The sequence below is a fragment of the Equus caballus genome, chromosome 4, assembly GCF_041296265.1.
Source record: "Equus caballus isolate H_3958 breed thoroughbred chromosome 4, TB-T2T, whole genome shotgun sequence".
Lineage (NCBI taxonomy): Eukaryota > Metazoa > Chordata > Mammalia > Perissodactyla > Equidae > Equus > Equus caballus.
Window position 1 is genome coordinate 77,758,830 of NC_091687.1, and position 14,616 is coordinate 77,773,445.

The window sequence follows — 14,616 nt, forward strand, 5'->3', positions numbered from 1 at the left end:
GTAACTGTCCCAATTCTCTAGAATGTATGGGTTAGATAGTTTCAAATTTTCATAATTAACGGTGGAAATCTGATCTCCAATTCAGATCACAGGGACTCTTCATTCTTCACAAGTGAAGTGACAGTTCCTTCATGATTAAGCAAGTTCACCTTAAATGTGTTAAAGAGTTAAATGAAGTAAGCCAGATGTTCTATATTAAAATCATTAGATACCGTCTTATTTCAATACAAATAATATGTCATGTTACAGTTTAATGTTAATCTTACTAATTACTAATGGTTTGATACCTAAATAGCTCTGCTTATCTATGGTGACAGTGGTCTCTGTCACAGATTTCATAATTCTTAAGCAACGTCCCAGAAGGCTGGGGCAAAGGTTTTCTTACCCTTGTTGAGACTATGTGTGGATATTATGGAGGATGGATGTCTCCAGTGAGTGCTATTTTCATTCAAATATATTCTCCCTTTTGCAGGCTGAATTAGTAGTCCAGATATTTTCCACTAATATTTGCAAGGTCTCTTGTCAATTTGCGGATTCCACCAATTAGACTTTTTATGGGATGTCTCCATGAGCAGCTACGTATCCAATGTGGTTCAGGTTTCACTTGTACACATTTCATCGGCATGACCAGTTGCTTTCATTGCTAATATCATCTGAGCAACGAGAAGAGAAAATGAGGCCAGAATAACCCTTCCACACTTTCTTCTCTCTCTTTTGTGAAGACCCCCTATTTTCCCACCCAAGATGATTATTCTGTATAAATTTTCTCAATTTTTTTTAATGAGTCATCTACTACATTTAAGCCACTGTGTAGCTTTTTATAAGCCACACCAAGCCTTTCCCTTTACTTTTCCCAGCAAGCTTGGAGTCCCCTCTCCACTGTTGATCTCAAGATGAGTTTTGCTCCTTGTAGGTGTGGTAATGAACTCCATTCCCACCTTCTCTGCTTTACTTAGTGGGAGTAGAGGAAGCATAGAGACAACTACACACGCGCGCACACACACACACACAGAGCACGGGTCCATAGACACAGAGAGACCCTGAGCTATTTGTCTTTCTGATTGTCCTATGGATGAGGGAGGAAGGGAAATGCAGAGGAAGGAACATGCTAAGTTCTAGGGCCCTAGTCAGCTTCTGCTCAGAGCAGAGAGCCTATGTTTCTGAGACTAGCCTTTACCCCTACTCCTTTCATCACACAGGATACCACAGTGACATCAGCAAGCAACTGTGTCTGTCTGCCAAGATGCTCTGGGAAGGGACTCTATTTGTTCGTAGAAAGAGGATGAGACTTGAAGCAAAATAAGTCTCATCTCACTGTGGAATCAGAGTGCATAATGTGGAAGCACAGCATAGAATTTGCTTTCCAGAAGGTGTGTTAGATGCATTCCTCTACAAGAAAGAGTAAAACTGATTAACAGGGGTTTAAACAAACAGGAAACTATTTTTATTAGATAAGTTTAAAGGTAAACAGCTGGTGGCATGGGTTCAGTGGTTCCATGATGTGATGACTGTTGTCTGGTTCATTCACCCTTTCCCTCATGGTCACAAGATAATTGCCACAGCTGTGGGAACATGTCCTCATTCAAGCAGAAAGAACAGGGGAACAAGCATATAACCCAGCAGACGTCTGCTTATCTCTTATTAGCCACATGGCCACTTTCAGTTCTAAGGGAGGCTGGGAAAGCCAGTATTTCACTTTCTCAGTCTCTATAATTGGGGTTGGAAAGGAGAAAAAGTTGATATTAAGTGTTGGGCAAGCCAACCAACAGCATCTGCCACAGAAGGGATCAGAGGTTCAAACTTGTCCATTTATTTTTATTTTTCTTGGAAATACTCAGGAAGCACATAATGCCTGTTGAGTAACACCCAAATTCTAATATCACTGTCCACCTATAAGTTAGGGAGTTCTTCCTTGCTTCATAGAATTTGGGCATGTTATATATTTTTGGAGCCTGCAGTTTTATTTTTAGATGCCCTAGCCACCCCGCTTGGTATGATCCAGCTATTATAGAGGTTATATCCTCTATACTCAGGTTCTATACTCTATACTCAAACTCAAATGCTAAATTGCAGCCAGGGAAACTGAATGAAAAAAAAAAGTATGTTCCCTCTTAAATCATCATGTTCATGCTTTCATTATATTTTGTTCAACATACACAATATGCCTATCCTAGGCACATCCCAGGCTCAATGTTTTTTTTCCTTCCACAGATGGCGCCTATAAGCCTGAATGTCCAGTCAAAAACTCTATTTGTCCTTGATTTTTCCTCTTGCCTCAGTTCTTCCTCTCATTCCGGCTCTACCCACCCAGTCTTTGATTTTTCTCACAGAACTCTTTGCTTTGCTAGTTATTCATCTCTCTCTTGAAGAAAGAGCTTCCTCCCTTGGATGCCGTGTAATCTTTCTCAAGACCACACAATGTGCCTTTTTGTGTGATGATAGTGGACAGATGTGATTTTCCAATGGGTTCTATTTTGCTTGCTTATTTATGTATTCTTCAGACTTTAGTCTTTAGTCTGGAACAAAATAAATCAGGACATTCATTTCTCCTAATTTATATTGAGGCAGGTTTTCATTAATTTGAAATGATTTGTTAATTATATAAAGTTCTTAAACCCCTTTATTGAAAATCATAGAATATACTAGGCAACATTGAAAAGCACAAGTTTGTCTTTAAAAAAGGTTTTTTAAAAGCAAGGCTGCAGTACTATTTAACACTAGCTTATTTTTCACAGAACAGTTTTCATAATATTTATGCAAAATGAACACAAATGTTCCGCAACCCATGCATCAAAAAAAATTCCAATTATTCTTCTCTTCCTTGAAATGTCTATTTTATGTTAACAGAGAATATTAGATGCAGAAGAGAGCTTAGTATTTACCTAGCATTATTTTATACACGAGGATATGGAAGCCACAGGAGCTGAATAACCCACCCATGGGTTTATGGTTTGTGAGTGGCAAAGCCAGGACGGTAAACCAGGTTCCTGATACCCAATTCTGGGCTCTTGCACAATCACCTACATCTCAAGGGCTCACCCCTACGATAAGGAACTACAAATATCATCCCTGGGTCTGGTGAGTCACATGGTGGAAGGACCAGACAGCAGAAGTGGCTGCTTGGCAGGGCCGTAGCAGGAACTGACTACTCAGTGGTGGGCAAAGAACGAAAAGAGACCAGGAATGTGGATGTGCTAAACTTGGGATGATGGGACACTGGCTCCTGTATTCTCCACATTCACTGAGCCAGACTGGGACAGGGGTGTCAGGGAAAAGGCAGCAGGCTTTTCCCAAGAAAGAAGGGATCACTGGGGCTGGCCCCGTGGCCGAGTGGTTAAGTTCGCGCGCTCCGCTGCAGGTGGCCCAGTGTTTCGTTGGTTCGAATCCTGGGTGCGGACATGGCACTGCTCATCAAACCACGCTGAGGCAGCGTCCCACATGCCACAACTAGAAGGACCCTCAACGAAGAATATACAACTATGTACCGGGGGGCTTTGGGGAGAAAAAGGAAAAAATAAAAATCTTTAAAAAAAAAAAAAAAAAGAAAGAAGGGATCACTTCCAAAGGCAGACCTCCCATGGAATTGGGAAATTAGATAAGTGTTGCCTGGGAGAGGTTAGTTGTAGTTAGTTAGTTAATGTAATTAGTTAATTATTATAATTAGTTAACTAATTAATTATATAATTATAACTAATTAATGTAATCAGTTAATGTAGTTCATGAGTAAAACATTAATTAGTTTAAAACATGTTGATCAATTGACTTTCAGGTAATTTTAACTAAAAAGTGGTGAGGTGGAGTGGAGGACAGGAAAACATTTTCACAGCAACTTCAGCTGACAAACATTTTCAGAGTACAGCTAACCGTCCGTTTAGAAGCATGCTTGCTCTGAAAGAAAATCCTTTTTCAACTTAGTCTGCTACTTAGCGTTTCTGCATTCCTATTCATTCATCCATTCAGTCATCAAATTTAGGAACTACCTACCATATGCCAAACAACTTAATCATTGTCAATGTTTACGATAAAGAGATGGCTTTTCTTTCATGTGATGAAGCCTTGGAAAACATGAAATCCTTCTGTTAAAGTGTTTTTAAATATTCAGTCTGCCAATTTTAAATAAGATATCATGTTTGTGTTCAGAGCAAACAAATCCAATATCTCATATTGGAAAAGAAATTCATCCTATCTTCTTAAACATTAAATCAACAAACCACTCCTAAAATAGTTGACCATGAAAGAATGGGATGCATTCAGCGCATACCAGTTCAGACGGTATGCATTTATTTGAACTACGTATCACGTTATATAAAATCTATTTCCCATTTAAGTACAGCACGTAAATAAATTGCAAAGTTAAAATAGTGGCATTAACTAATACATTTTTTAAATTTCAGAGCAATTCCCTCACCATCTTGGATAAACATATTTTATGTACATTAATTATGTGGAAGGATTTGGTTTTCTCCTCCAGCTCCCCAACCCCAATGCCACTCCTGGTCTTCAATAAAGCAAATTAAAGAGAATGAGATTTTGTTAGCATAATACACATACAAAAGAACACGTGAACCATATTAAATATGTATCTCCGTGTGTAACAGTCACCCTCCTAGTAGCGTCACTGCCTGAATTACTCCTCTCTGCTCTCCTTCTAGGGTCCTGGCTCTGTCTTAGAGGAGTAGAATCATATTCAGCAGATCCTGCATATTCCTGGAAGGGGCTTTCTGACCACATGATCTTCAGGGTGACACATGGACAAGAAACAGATCTTCTTCTTGTAAATATTACTGCCTTGTAGCACAACTTGGAACTGTTATTTTATTTTGCTAATAAGTTTATATTCTGTCTCACCAAATGACGAGGCATTACAGTGGAGAAGAAAGCCACGTCTTACCATATAGTTACATGTATAATTAGCTCACATGCAAATTAATTGAACAATTACATTGTATATGCAACTACAAATGCATTTAGTACGCATTTTGGTTATTGTTTTCCTTTCTAGTGTGCCTTCAGTAAAGATTGTCAATATGCCTTAAGCCACAAGCCATGTGAGGTCAGAGAAAAGTATGTTTTACACAGTCCCAAATGCATTCTACTGCCCAATCTGTTACCCTTTCACTCCCCAAAACACTTCCCCAGCCTAATGCAAAAGGATTGCCTGACTTGTCATTCTCAGGGATTTGGGCAGAGAGCCACTAAGAAGACAATCATCCCAGACAGCAAATATCCATTAAAAAAAAACTTCCTCCAAATCAGATGCTGCTGACAAACTCATAGAAAAGACATTGGCAAAGAAAAAAATTCAAAAGACAATATATTTCACTTGGTGCCTAGCACATTATAAGTACTCATGGAAAGGAAATAATCCCTGTGTTTAAACGAGAGAAGACCAACCTGAACTGTCCACATTTAACATGTGATATACGCAGACAAGGAAAGTCCCATCACGAGGGAACACACACTGTTACCGAAATAGTTCTCCAAAGACGGAGGGATCCAGAGAGGTCTTGTGAAATTTTCCAATATAAAATCTCAAACCAAAATCAATTAAATCATTTAAAAATTTAAATATGAAATAGGGAGGAGGAAGAATTGAACAATCTAATAATAATATCCTATCACTGGGAAAGATTAGAATAACCGTCAAAAAATATTTTACTGCATATTGGAAGCAAAGATGCTAGGCATTTCCTATATTTGTTCATTATCATCCCATTGCAAAGAAGTTAGCCATCTTTTAGCCTATTTGCCAGATTAGTCTAATCAATGATTATTAACATATGTTTTAATGTTCAAAACCTAAGAACTGAGGCTACGCCAAAGAAATCAGGGTGTAGACAAAGAAATGCAAGGAATTCAGCCTCACCTTTTAAAATTTTCACGAGAAACTATTTCATGAAGAAAACATTTGTATTACTATAGCAAGTTTATTTTAACAGGAGTGTGTGGGTAGTAGACGAAGCAACGGAAGGTAGCTGAGCACAGGCTATGGAGAGAAACAACATAAATGCAAAAGGAGTTGTCTGCAAATCTGGCTGCTCCGTTTTCTATTAGATTTTCTTGGGCTCCCGTTGAGTGAGTGATTGAGTGTGGAACCAAAGAAAAGATGAGAGTTAACCAGCTTCTGAATCCTCTTCTTTCTCCACCTAGTCTCAAAATACAACCTTCCACCCCTCGCCCAAAAAAAAAGATCTCTTTAGTTTAAAGTAGTCCCTTAGCAGCAGAGATAATGGTGCTGCCAATGTCTTTTTCTTAGATTGCTTATTTATTTGCACAGGTGTCAGCTAGTCTATTATTTCTCACATGACAACTTCGCTCCATGTTTATTTCTCTGGTTTTACACCAGTAGTGTGGTATTATCTCTCTAAATAAAGGAAATGTGCCAAAGTATAATTTTATAGTGATCTCTAACTTCCTTCTTTTCCCCCTAACATGTCAGGTGGCTCAGTTCTAAGTTTCCCCACAGTTGGTGGGAACTTTTCAAGGATTTGGGATAACAGCTGACATTTTGTGTATTATGCCTGGCACTATGCTAAGTGTTTTTTATGCATTATCTTACTTGGTCCCTAAAACAACTCTGTGAGATATGTGCTACCATTTTCTTCATTTTTAAGATGAGGAAACTGAAGCTCGGAGAGATTAATTCACTTGCCAAAGGTGAATCATAGAGCTGGGATACGAGCTCAAAGAGGCTAACTCTAAAACCCACACCCCTAGTCAGGTCAATATACCTGTGGTCTTTTCAGAAAATATCAAATCTATCCAAACTGCCTTCTGAAAAATGAAAAGAAAGAGAAATTAAGTGCAGAGGACAGATTCTCTCATCCTCTCACCCTCCTCCCACAGCCCATGTGGAAAAGACCTGTACTTAGAATTTTATTTACAAATGACCAATGTGCCAGCATCCATGCACTTTTCTTCAATTCGTTATAACACCTAAGAGAATCTTCCACTTTTTTCAAAAGAATTGTTATCAAACACTATATTCTTGTCAAAATATATTGTCTTTCTACCTCAAGAAATTACAAATTACCATGTTCAGAAAATAATTCACATACTATCATTCATGGAATTCAATATGGTATTTTTGAGGTACCCATTGGTAGGGAACCAGGTAGGGGTGTTTTTCTTATTTCTTTTTACAATTTTATTGAAGTATAATTGACACAATAAACTACACATTTTTAAAGTGTACAATCTGGAAAGCTTTGGCATATGTATACATCTGTGACACCATTACCCAATCAAAATAATAAGTATGTCTATACCTCCAAAAGTTTCCCTGTGTCCTTTTGTTATTTCTTCCTCCTGCCCCATCCCTCCCCAGGCAACCACTCATCTGCTTCCTGCTAATACACATCGGTTTTCATTTCACTGAATTTTATATGAAAGACATCATATAGTATGTCCTCATTTTTTGTCTGGCTTCTTTCAGTCAGCATAATTATTTGAGATTCATCCATATTGTAGTATGCATCAATAGCTCATTTTTATTGATTGTGTAGTATTCCATTGCCTAGATATACCACAGTTTGTTTATCCATCACTACTTGATGAACATTTGGGTTACTTTCAGTTTTGACTTTTACATGTAAAGCTACTGTTAGCGTAAGTGTACAAGCTTTTGAACGGATACATGCTTTCATTTCCCTTGGGTATTCCTAAGAGTAGAAAGACTGCATCACATGTTAAGTTTACTTAACTGTTTAAAAAACTGCCAAATTGTTCGCCAAAGTAGTTGCACCGTTGTATGTATCCACCTGCAGTGTATAAGAGTTGGGTAGAAGAATAGCCTTGTTTTTCTCAAATCAGGATCATCAAGATCCAATGGATCTAAGTTCTAGAAAATATATTGGAACACAAGATGGAGGTCTCTAATTTCTTTCTTGGTGATGAATTCTACTAAAACTTACATGCTTATGAAACTTAAACTAGTATTCCATTTCAGACTTATTTTCAGAGCCCCATAATCAAGTATCTAATCTACAATCCATGCAGCCACCCACACTGAAAATCTCAGAATCGTTCTTGAGTCTGCATTCTGCATTGCACCCCACATATAAACGCCAAGTCCTGCTGTTTTTTTTTTTTTAAAGATTTTATTTTTTCCTTTTTCACCCCAAAGCCCCCTGGTACATAGTTGTATATTCTTCGTTGTGGGTCCTTCTAGTTGTGGCATGTGGGACGCTGCCTCAGCGTGGTTTGATGAGCAGTGCCATGTCCATGCCCAGGATTCGAACCAACGAAACACTGGGCCTCCTGCAGCAGAGCGCACGAACTTAACCACTCAGCCACGGGGCCAGCCCCAAGTCCTTCTGTTTTAACATCTTAAAGATATCACCAATCCACCCTACTTCTCCATCCTCAGCTTAACATCTCATAGACCCTTGTAAGAGTCTTTTTAATGGTTTCCCGGGCCCCAGAATGGGACTTCAAATCCATCCTCTATATACATATCTAGGGAACAATTTAAAATAAAAATATGTCCATGTTAGTCCACCTAACTCACAAGATAAGGACAGAGTAATCAGCGCACATATGGCCCTCCGTCTTTCCAGGTTTATCATTCATCACTTCCTGCCTTCCCTCATTCCACCAAACTGCTTGTAAATCCCTCACATACCATGCTTTCTTGCCTCTATGCACTTATACATGCCGTCTCCTCTCTTTAGAATGGCCTCTTGCCCGCTATTCACCTAATTAACTCACCTCCATCATTATTCCAACAGGAAGTCTTCCTCAAATCCCCAAGTCAGGTGAAGTTCTCTTCCTTGGTAGATGCATATTTCCACAGGCATACTTCTATGACTGCACCTGCAGGTTGTTTCTAGTTATCTGTTTATGATTCCCCTCCTCCCTGTAGAATATGAGCTTTTCGGCACAGAGGTGTTTCTAATTCATTATTGCATCCGTGGTGAATAGAGCCATGCTTGGCGTGTAGCAGACAACAGCAAATCTAGATTGAATGAACAGAAATGTCAAAGTCTGAGAGATTTGGGAAAAGAGAACTTGCCGTACAGTTTTGGGGTACTAGGATATATTGGATCGTAAATATAATTCCAGTAGAGCGGGGACCTGCGAATCTGCTATTAGATGCCTTTTGACATAGTATGTGGGTGTTCTCAATTTAAAAGTCTGCCTAGATTACAAAGTTTGCCAGCCTTCAGTGGATGGGTGGGTTTGTTAGTCGTTACCCCTTTGTGTACAGGATATAAGTTCACTGACTAGATTTTACTTTCAAGAGAAGTAAGCACATTGTCACCATTAAGTCATCATATGGCAAGCTTCTGCTGAATTCTCCCACAATCTTCTTGGTAGCATCTGGTTCCTCAGGGAATAGGAAGTTGAGGACTGGATGATAGTTTCTTAAAGACTTTTGAATTTCATTAGAAAATTATATGATACATACATCAAGGGCTCTTGAAATGAACCTCTTATAACACTGCATGAAGGCAAAAAATACATTTTGAACAAATTATGTAGTTAGTTAATTGTTTTGGAGATGCTTGACCAAAACAGGGAAATGCCTCTTCAGAAGGGCTCTCATCTTCTGAGGATGCATCTGCATATGAAGCAGGGCAAGGATGTGTGACTCAGAAATTCCGCTCCCTGGAAGTCAAAGCATATTTTTTCTATCTGGGCTTAAAGCCAATGTGGCCACAGCCTTAATGGACTCAGTGTAGCTGTGAGGGTGTGACCTCAGGAGCATAATCATAAAGATAAATTTAAAATAGCACTCCAGGAGATAGCTGGCACTTTATTATAAAGTGAATAAATATGGATGGGGCATAAAACTGAAAGAATGGCATCACTACATACTTGAAATTGCTACAAAAGAGTTTGAAATTTTCACTAACATTTATCTTCTTATGACACACACAGAGAAACCTAAATTATATGCCCCCTCAGTCTAGCTTGCTGAAAAAAGAGAACGTGTGATTTAGGTTAAATTCAATTCAATTAAAGAAATACTTACCTTATTAAGTTATTAGTTACCTTAATAGTTACCTTATTAAGCATAAGGCAATTATCTAGGATAAAATAGTGAACAAGATAGATTTTGTCCCATGGGGTAAAATAGTATGTGAAGAATTAATTTAGAACAAGAATAAAATGAAAAGTGATATTAAATTAATATATTCCTCAGATTATATGTTACCTGATATTAATATTGCTATACTTTGTTAGCTATTGACTGATACATATTTCAATTCTCATACGTTTTATTTTTTGAAATCTTTTGTTTATTTCTTGGAACTTCCTATTCTTGTTTTATTGGTATGCCATCTCTTGAATGTCTCTAAGGATATTAATAACATTTTTTAAGCTTTCTTGTTTCTCCATTAGTTTTATTTCCTAAATTTGATTTTTCTAAATTACTCCGTGATCCCTGGTGTGTTTGAGAATCCCTTTTTTGCTTCTCTGAAGTTGCAGGCATTTAGTATAGGACTTTGCAATTGGTTGTCATGGAGCAGAAGTGGCCTATACAAAGTGCAGAGTGCCAGCAGTGTGTCTTCGGGGTTTAGGGGCTTCCTGCTACTCCTAGGACTTCTCTGTCTCCCTCTGTCTCTGTCTGTCTGTCTGTCTCTCTCTCTCATCAGGGCCAACACATAGGCTCACTATCCTTCATTACAGGGAAAAACATTGTTAAAAAAAATTCTTGGGCCAGCCCAGTGGTACAGTGGTTAGGTTCACACGTTCTGCTTCAATGGCCCGGGGTTCGCCGGTTCAGATCCTGGGTGTGTACCAACGCACCACTTGTCAAGCCATGCTTTGGCAGGCATCTCACGTATAAAGTAGAGGAAGATGGGCATGGATATTAGCTTAGGGCCAGTCTTCCTCAGCAAAAAAAAAAAAAGAGGATTAGCTGCAGATGTTAGCTCAGGGCTAATCTTCCTCAAAGAAAAAAAAAAATTCTCATATTTCAATGGAAACATGGGAAAGTAAAAGAGACAAACTGGCTCAGCTGTGCCAAAAACAGTTCTATAAATATGCACCTTAAAAATGTCCAGATTTAATCTGATCCTGATAGCATTCCTGACATAAATTTCACAAAATCCTTGCTTTCCAGAGTTAGTTATTCTGGGTATATATATACATATACATACACACACACACAAACACACGCACATACACACAGTGTGCCCTCTTGCTCTCTGTTGATTATCATTACGTGTGTGTGCATTTTTAAGACACGATGGTCCACAAGATTCTCAGTGTTGTAAAAGCATCACTTTATGTCCTCTAACGAATGTACTATTTATCATGAGCTCCCACATCTTCATGATATTGAAAAAATCCCAATTTTGTCAACTTCCATTTTCCTCAGTCCAATCCAGGGATTCCTTTTAACCATTCCCAATTTTTTTTATTGATTCACATTTCAGGTATATGTGCTCCTGTTTTATCCTTAACCCATATTCCTTAGTCAAGAGGGTGGGTGGTCGTTAGACAACTGCCACGCTACAGTGGTGCTGGGAACATGGGGTCTTTCGCTCAGTCTCCCTTTTTCTCCATCCTATGCTGAGATTCTTTCTAACGATGTAACTTGACTCATGTGGAACTGCACAGCAGGTGGGAAGCATATTGTACACTCAGAGGGCAATTCCCAATGGGTGGGTCACCGGGCACTTTATCACTGCCAATCCTTCTTACCCATTGCTGGTATGGTCCCCTCACACCTCAGCTTACTGCAGTCCCAAGACCTCTTGGCCAGCTTGTCCCTTCTCTTAAATGTGGATACAGCATTTCACTGCCTCTAGTATGGTATGCTAAATCTATGAGGCTGCTGCCTTCCAAAATTTTGGATGAGCAATGTGACACGCGGCCATTAATTATCATATTCCTGCTTAAAGTCAACTATATCATGTGCTCCCCATGCCACACCTCCACACCCACCATACTCCTAATGTGGGGAGCGGCAGGACATGTGGTCCCTACAATACTTCTAACTTACTTATTTTCTAAACTCACCACCTCTTGTGACGTTCCTGTATCTAGTACGAAGGGCAAAAAGACATCTATTCTCCCTGCTAGTGGATCTACACCAAATCTTTTGGGTCTTAAACTGAGATGTCTTTCGACTGTAAAAGCTTAAAATATAGCTTGGAATGTAGAATGTAGAAGTTCTTCGTTTTCTCCTGTGGGATCTTCCTTCCCTGAGCACACACGTGTACCCCTGCCTCATTGCCCAACAGAAGAAGGTGGCAGTTCGACAGGGAAAACAAGAAAGTTCACACTCGTCAGTATCTGAACTGTTTGTCCACCACAAATTAATACTTCCTAAGCCGTCTTGCCATACATTTCTTCAGTGAGACTGAGTGGGGTCATCCTAAATGTACCTTTAGCCTGAGTCTGAAAGGGTTGGAATCATTTTTTATTTTTTCCAGATTTACTGAGGACTAATTGACTAACATAATTGTACATATTTAAAGTGTACAATGGGATGATTTGATATACATTATGAAATAATTACCAAGATCAAGATCACTAACACATCTGTCACCTCATGCTGTTAACTCTTTCTTTTTTTGTGATGAGATCTTTAGTCCAGTTCTTAGAGACACAGGCACAGTCTAAGACCTGCTAGTGACAATCGGCAGTGGCAAATTAAAACAGTCATGTCTGTCACACTCTGCTTTTCATTGTCTTAATGCTCCACTTTGTACTGCAAGACTACATTCCTCAGGGCGTGGCAGAGAGAGAGGAAGAGAGAGAGACCCAAAAGGTCACACTCTAGTTCTCTACCATTCAGGACTAACAAACACAAAACTCAACAGGCACTGTTCAAATCTACTTACAGAGGAATAGGGAGATTAAACTCTCTCTAGTTAGCAGCAAAATTCAGACTGCCTTGCTTAGACTGCCTGCTGGTGATCAGAGGAATAGTATATTCAACATTAACCTAGCTTTGGATTGTTTTAAATTCCAATTTCTTCCAAAGCACAGTATGTGTTGTCCTAATTTTATTTAATACAATAATTATTTGGTAAGGATAGTATTTCTTTATGCTCCGATGGAATGTTTCATCCTCTAGGCAAAGAACCAGTAATTGTAAAGAAGAAAGAATCAAAACCCTCTTTGTAAGAAAATCATTTACAACAAAGTACCGCTTGAAAATTTGAAAAGAAAGTCCATTTCCACTTCTAAAATTATGAAGTAGAAGGAAGATGAATACATTCCATAGTAAATGGAAAATGATTGAACTAATTCTGAAATATCACCTAACAATTTTTCACTGTGATGCTCATAATAAATTCTTTTTATAATGGGGAAATGACATCAGCTTTTCATGCTCTGTGCGTATTTAAAACAAGAATATGCATGAGCCAAAGCAGCATGCCTTGATGGATTCAGAATTAGGAGTTAGGATCCCAAGGCTTATTCTTCAATGGACTTTTTTAAATGTCACTTAAATGTACCACAATTTTTCTTTCATGAAATACATTTTTCAGATTCACATGTCAATCAGAGAACTTTGGAGTAATTCGCTAAAGCTACTAATCAAATGTTATAATCTGAAGACCAAGTAAGAACCTTAATTCAAAACAAAGGTACTTCCTTTTTTTTTTAACCTGGAAATTTGCCATCAATAATCTTCAGATAAAAATGTGAAAAATTGAAATTTTGTTATATTCAACTATATGAGAGGCATAAGAACTATCTGGGAGGAAAGGAGAGAAACGTCAACATTTTCGTATTGAACTGCCATGATCATGAATAGCATGTTGGAAGGATAGCAAATCACACTTGCCTTATCAGGATCTTTCTATATGCAGGGGGAAAAATACCAGCACACAGTCAACTTCTGGAAAAGGCAGTTCTTACTTTGATGCATCATGGAAGATCACCTAAGCCAAAATAAATATCAAACTGTCCAAAAAGCACCTGGATTATTAAAAATAAAATGAAGTCCCTGTACCATATTTGAAGCTAAATACCAGCTCAGTGCCTGGCCCACAAAAGGTACTCAGCAAATATTTTTTTAGAAACAATGAAATAAAATGCTCACTGGTCAATGTACTGGTCAGGCTGGTGCCTTGATGAATGATAACTCATGATTACAAAGATCAACACTATCTCATTTCATGAGAAAAATATGTAAAAAAATTACAAGGCGATGTATTAAGTGTAACAATAGAGTCGCAGCAAGTTTAATGGGAATATAACAAAGGATGAGTGACTCTGCCTAGAGAGTTTGCAAAAGTAGCCACAGAATAAGTAGTAATATCTGGGGTGGTTCTTGGAGCGTGAGTAGATGGAGATGAGTGGGAAAGGATCTCCCAGAAAGAAGGGCCAGCATATACAAAGACACAGCATTTAAAAAATATATTTAAAGCACAGTGAGGAATTCAGTAGGGCAGGTTTAGAGGTGTATGTGTCGGAAAGTGGCATGAACTGTGGCTGGGAAGGCACATCCAAGCTATCTTGTGAAAACACTTTTAAGCCATTCTAAAGATTTTGAATATTTTCCTAGAGGTCTCGGGAAGCCATTGAAGTTATTTAAGCAGAAATAAGGTATAATTGAATGGGGGTTTTATAAAAGTTGCTCTGCGGGCAGGATTTAAGAAGGCTCAGTCAGGCAGGGAGGACCAAATTAGGAGGAAGCCTCTCAGG

At 38.6% G+C, this 14,616-nt stretch overlaps 1 long non-coding RNA gene across 2 annotated transcripts in view; it reads right to left on the reverse strand.

Annotated features, from left to right (window-relative positions):
• Positions 1-8,079: 8,079 nt before the first annotated feature.
• The window catches only part of LOC138923819 (uncharacterized), an 80,434-nt gene continuing 73,897 nt past the window's right edge, over positions 8,080-14,616 (reverse strand). For both annotated transcript variants that reach the window (XR_011437966.1, XR_011437965.1), the window contains exons 3-4: positions 8,710-8,956; positions 8,080-8,259 (exon numbers count right to left, since the gene is read on the reverse strand). This is a non-coding gene — a long non-coding RNA (uncharacterized lncRNA). The remainder of the gene's footprint in view (positions 8,260-8,709; positions 8,957-14,616) is intronic.